This window comes from Camelina sativa, chromosome 10, assembly GCF_000633955.1.
Source record: "Camelina sativa cultivar DH55 chromosome 10, Cs, whole genome shotgun sequence".
In the NCBI taxonomy this organism is placed as follows: domain Eukaryota; kingdom Viridiplantae; phylum Streptophyta; class Magnoliopsida; order Brassicales; family Brassicaceae; genus Camelina; species Camelina sativa.
In genome coordinates, this window is record NC_025694.1 from 9915320 (window position 1) to 9921557 (window position 6238).

Here is a 6238-nt window from a genome sequence, read left to right on the forward strand (position 1 = left end):
GAATGTTTTGTAAATAGAGGAATAACTAAATTTATATTATTTTTTAACCTTCAATACACTTCATGACCATTTGTTTGTTATATTTAGTTTGTTTTGTTTAGTATTTGAGATTCTATTTTGATTTTTAATTATTATAACAAAATAAGAGATCTAAATACATAATCAGTAATTATACGCTGTGATTAAGTCATATTTTTCCTAATGATTTAATATTTTATACAATCTTAGTTAAATCAACTTGATTTTATGTCAAATATTCTAATATTAGTAGTGTTGATAAATAATTATATGAGGATTTAACCCGTGTTAACACAAATTTAATAATATTTTATTAATTTCAACATGTTCTCTTTATAACTCATCTACTATATAACCACATTATATAGTATTTTAGAATTTTTTAATTTTATATATTCGTAATAATTAAATTTTTTATTAAGTTTATATATGTTAATTATAATATTAAAATAATTGTCAGTCGAAATTTTTCTTACGTTAAGAATTAAAGCTCACAGATTTTGGAAAAACAAAATGGGAATCAAATTGTTTCTTTCGTTGTTTACGAAGGATTCAGATATAAAATATCTTCAAAACACAACATAATGTATGGTTAAATATATGATAGTTTATATTTCCATATTGATTACTGTTATTTTTAATTGAAATAAAATGTAAAATATTTAGGAAACAAAATCTAGAGTAATGTTAGTTTTGGAAATTTTTTAGGGGTTAATGTTATGAATAACTTTTTAAATAAACAAATCTAAAAGGGCATAACACAAAATGTACTTCAAAAATGTTAATATAGATGAGAACAATATTTGATTTCAAAAACTTACCATAATATCAATCATGTTAAACAAAAACAATTACGATTTTAATGCAATCAACAATCGTCCTCTACCATATCTCTTCAAACAAATAAGAAAATGAAAACATTAACTGAAAAACTAGAATTGATTTTCCGAATATTCTACAATTACCACAATCGCAACAACTCATAACTAAAATTTCTATATAAACAAGAGAATACGGCATACACTTAAAAACACATCAAACGTAGAAAAATAGATCAGAAAAACACCTTAGTAGAAGAGATGGTTCCCAATGATGGTTTCACTCATGTCTACGAACTTAAGGCCTTCAAAACAACATGGAAAATAAAAGTCAACATTGTGCATACACAGAAGCAGTATACCACATAAACTAGAGAGATTCTAGAGATGATTTTGGCTAATACGGTAGTAAGTTTATTATTTTTACAAAAACTTTTGAAAATATTTTATATTGTCTTTAGTGAGTGGCGAATAGAGAACTTTCAACTTACAAGAGCCTTAGTAAAGTTCTCGGATAGCTATAACGTATTGTTAGTTTAAATTATATATATAGCTTAATATTTTTAATATTAGTATTGAATAATTATTTTCTAATGCAGATGTTGTTGGCCAAGTGTTTTCTATTGGTGACATGAAAAGCTCAGTGACAAACCGAAAAAGAGATTAGAGGTTGAGCTGCAAGACACAAGGTAGTGATAACAGATTTTCTCTCTTGAGAAAGAGCTAAAAAATAATAAAGACGAAATATTTTCAATGCAGTGACCAGCGTCTGTCATTTACTTTGTGGGGGAAGTTTGCTGACAATAATTGAACAGCATGTCATGATGTAAATGATGCAATGGTCATTACAATATTTTTTGTGTGTATAAAGACGGAAACCCTCAGAAGGAAACTATGAATGTTGTTTTCAAAGAATGTTTCAGAATTTGAAATAACTCGCTTAGAAATCCTTCATCAAGGTAAAAATATTTCTTTAGTGTTTTCTGTATTTTAATATTTTTAAGATTTAAAGTTCTACGTATTTTTGAATATATAATCTATACCACTTCTGATATTCGAAAAGGATATTACAATGGATGAAAAGACTGTCGAAGATGGTGTAGGGGAGTATAGTTTTTGTTACAGAGAAACGTTATTGTGATTTGTCCAAAAAAGAAAACGTTTTTGTGAAGGAATGTCGTTGTATGTATTATCTCAAGGACAAATGATTTATCTTTATTGTTAAGATTATTTTGTAATAAGTTAATGTGGTTTTTTCTGTTTGAAGTATACCTACTGTATCTACCGTAAGTTTATTTCAAAAAAAATTCCATACTATTAAGAACTTTTGTTTTCTAAATATTTGTTTCCTTTTTTAGATTTTTAAAAATATCGAATTTAAACTATTTTCTTTAATTATTCTTTGTCAATCATATATAATTACAAAACAGAGACAAGATTAAAAAGCAACACATTGAGATGAATATGGAACATGAAAAACTTACACGTAACAAATGATGATGTATTCTTTATTCTACAGCCAGTTTGTAAGTGTACTCATCTTAATGTAAAAACAGAATCAGCCTAAAAAAACAAATTCGTATTAGAGTTTAGTAAACTTTAAAACCCGTAATTAGTTTAAACTTAAAATTGATTTCATTACTTATCTTTGATATCGTAGTCCTCAACTGTTTCATATCCTGACAAGGTCAATAAAACCCAGATTTAAAAAGAAGAACTGACAAGTATACAATGTAATTTTATAAGATTTTAATAAAAAGAATATGAAGCAAACTTATTTCTAAAGGATCAACAAGTCTCATACCGGATTTACACTGGAAAAATTCCACGTCAAAGCAATATTCAAACGAAATGCATCAATTAGATTACAAATCAAATAACAAATTAAACTGTTGGTTTGATTAGAGAAATATATCCAACTATTAACTTACTAGTTCAATCGATTTCCAATAACATCAAAAAGCAGTTATTGTAGTGGTGGATCTGAGTTTGCCCTAGGGAAAACGGTTGACCTGTTTGATGAATTAACAACAACTCTGTTTAGAAAGCTACTTTTTTGAAAAAAATAAGAAATTAAAATCTTCAAAAACCACAAAAACCAGGTTTAAAACAATCTATAAGAATACAGATCTCACATCGAAAATCAATTAAAACGATAGACAAAAAGTAATTGAAAAGGCAAATAACAAATTCAATTGTTAAACGAAATTGAAACAACAGTTCCAACTGTTAACTTACCTGTTCAGACAATCAGTACTCTAACTACGAAAAAGATATTGAAGAAGTATCCGGATTTTAGAAAAAAAGGGAATATCGATTTAGATTCAGCTGTAATCGTATATGCTTCGTTGAGAATAAGAGTCGAAGAGGAGTGGAGAAGAAGACCCAATTTTGTATGTCTTTTCGTTTCCTTTTCGTTCTCTTATTTTTTTTTTCACAAAACACCTAATGACATTTCATGGATATTACGGCCCAATTAAAGTGAAATCATATACAGGCTCATTAACATTTTGTGGGTAATTATTTACAAACTGACCCAATAGGCCAATACTAACACTAATACCATTATTTTATAAAAATTACAACTAAACTTAAAAAAAACCTGTAACAATTATAATTTTTAAACTAGATGAATCATATATAAATTAACAAGATGAAAAAAGTCAATTATTTTTTTAATATTTATATTATAACATATGATATATAAATATAATTATATTTGTGTTTGTGTTACTCCATACAGAATGTCGAAAGTTCCTGTTTTTGCCTAAATGTCGTTTCTAATCGGAAATAAAAAAAGTGTCTCATGCAACAGGAATTTAGGAAAGAGTATATGACACAATTGGATGAGACATGACGAAACGGAAAAGGAATTACGTCCACCCTTAAATATTTGGATTTTTCTAAAATATGATTTAGATAATCGAACAAGATATTTTGATGATAGAGCTTTAATCGAGTTTTCGGATTGGATTCGGATTCGCGCCCAAGATTATCGGGTGAATCATATCAATTTGCTCGAATCGATTTTTGTTTTGGACACACATCTTTGTGTTTGTCGTTTCATCTTTTTCTTTTGTTTTTTTTCCCAGTACATATAAATTGTTAATGAATATTGGATCCAATAATGACCCAACTTTTTACAACAAACGAACCATATCTCCAAAATAAATTTGGACTTCAATATTAATGGCCAATTACGCTTGCCATGATATTTTAACATATAGACTTACATAATCTTTAATTTTATGATAAACTACAATATAAAAGTTTCTAAACATTTAAAAAAAATGTATATGTGCGGGTCGATCACTAGTTTTAAATTTAAAACAAAACAAACAGAAATATGTTGTTTTATTTTGTGTATATAAAAACTAATAGAGAAAGTAAAATAAATTACATATAGCAAAACAATGAACAGAAATATTAAAATAAATAATAATAATAATAATGAGATTTCAACAATTAAAAGAAAAAGAAAAAGCAATATAAAGCTAATGTCCAAAAAAAAAACAAAAAAAAACTATGTAAAGAAAATCACATTTTAAACCCTTTAAGTGTTGATGATGGGTACCACTTCACCAAATTAATTTCACTAAAAGCATTTTTATCGGTAGGTTTGTTATTTTGGGATTCTTACATTTTTTAGTAGTAAAAAGTGTACTTTTTAAAAATATCCAAACTATAGTTTTTTTTTTACACCGCCTACAAAAACCATCATGACCGTCACAGAATAAATATGATAAATATTGTTTTTTTTGGGAATGGAAGTGACAAAAACATAAAGAGAGGATATTCTCGTCGCAAGTTCAATGACCAAGATTTAATTTAATTTAGTTTAATGCTTCGGTTTTAATTTGTGTTTCTTTTCAAAAAATGACAATTATTATTTTACTTGTAATTAATTCTATATAAGTGTTATTTATTACAATTAAATTAATTTTTGAATATTTTTATTAAAAATTAACCAAATTAGAAAATTCTCTCAATAAATTTATAAGTTATCGATAAAATAACTTCTATAAGTTTTGAGATTTTTAAAGTTCCAACATTATTACTTTATGGAGGTTTTACAGTAGATGTAAGGATGTAAAATAAATTTCTTCCCAATCTAGTCTAAAATCTAATTCTTATTTATCAACTCAAACCTACACATCTAATAATTTATTTTAATTGTAAAATCTAAATTTTAATTCTTATTTGTCAACTCAAACCGACAAAATTTTTTATTTAATTATAAAATCTAAACTCTACCCTCTCCCTTTAAGTTATAAACCCAAACATAAACCATAATTTTCTTATAAATCCAAACTCACATATCATCCTACTATATTAATTGAGAAGTACAAATATGAAACTAAATTTAAAATGTGTAAAAAATTACATTCAATTGCCATTAGAAATTTTTTATTAAGGTTAATTAATTAACTAAATAAATATAATTAATTAAAAATAAAAAACGCTGAGAGATCAAAAATAAATAAAAATTTAGAAAAGTAAAACAAATCTATTCAAATCAAAACTAACTTGTACTAGAAAAAAAAATTAACAGCTAAGATTTTAAAAAAATACAAATAATTATTATTTAAAAAATTATTATCTCTCTCTAATAAAATTATGGACGAAAATTACTAAATATTTTTTAAAAAATATAAACCAATCAGAATTTCAAAAAACTATGATTTTATATCCAAGTAGACAATAAAATTATTTTTAATAACTAGATTTCAAAGATTTTATTAAGATTTTAAATTATGATTCTCCTATCATCTTTATTTTATTTTATTTACAAATTGTTTAGAATTTTCACATAATACTTATAATTAGTAAATATTCAGAATTTTTTCTGCATATGTTGTGATTTAAATTTTTAAAAATGAAGATATATTACTCTTTTTTTTAATGTAAAACATATATTACTCAATTTATGTAAAAATGATTGTTTTAATTTTCACATTGGCGGGTTGGTAAAACTAACTTTATATAGTTGATAAATTAATAAATTTTATTTGCTCACAATTATCATATTAAAATTACTACTTCAAATTTCACAAAATATTGATGCAAATACAACAAACAAACAATATAAAACTGTAATACACATAAAAAGTAAAATATTATAAGATTCTAAAATAATTCGTATTAAAAACACATATAGATTTATAGAATAATTAAAAATAAATATTATCTCAAACAAAATAATTTTTAAAAAAATATATAACAATAGTTTTTATTATTATATTATATATTTTTTTTTTAAATATGGACCGTGCTTTAAGCATGGAATATAACCTAGTATCATTTAATTGTAAATTATAAATTTCTATTTATAAACCTTAACCAACATATAACCTTCTAAATCAAAACTTAATAATATTTTATATGATGTACTAACCCCTGTG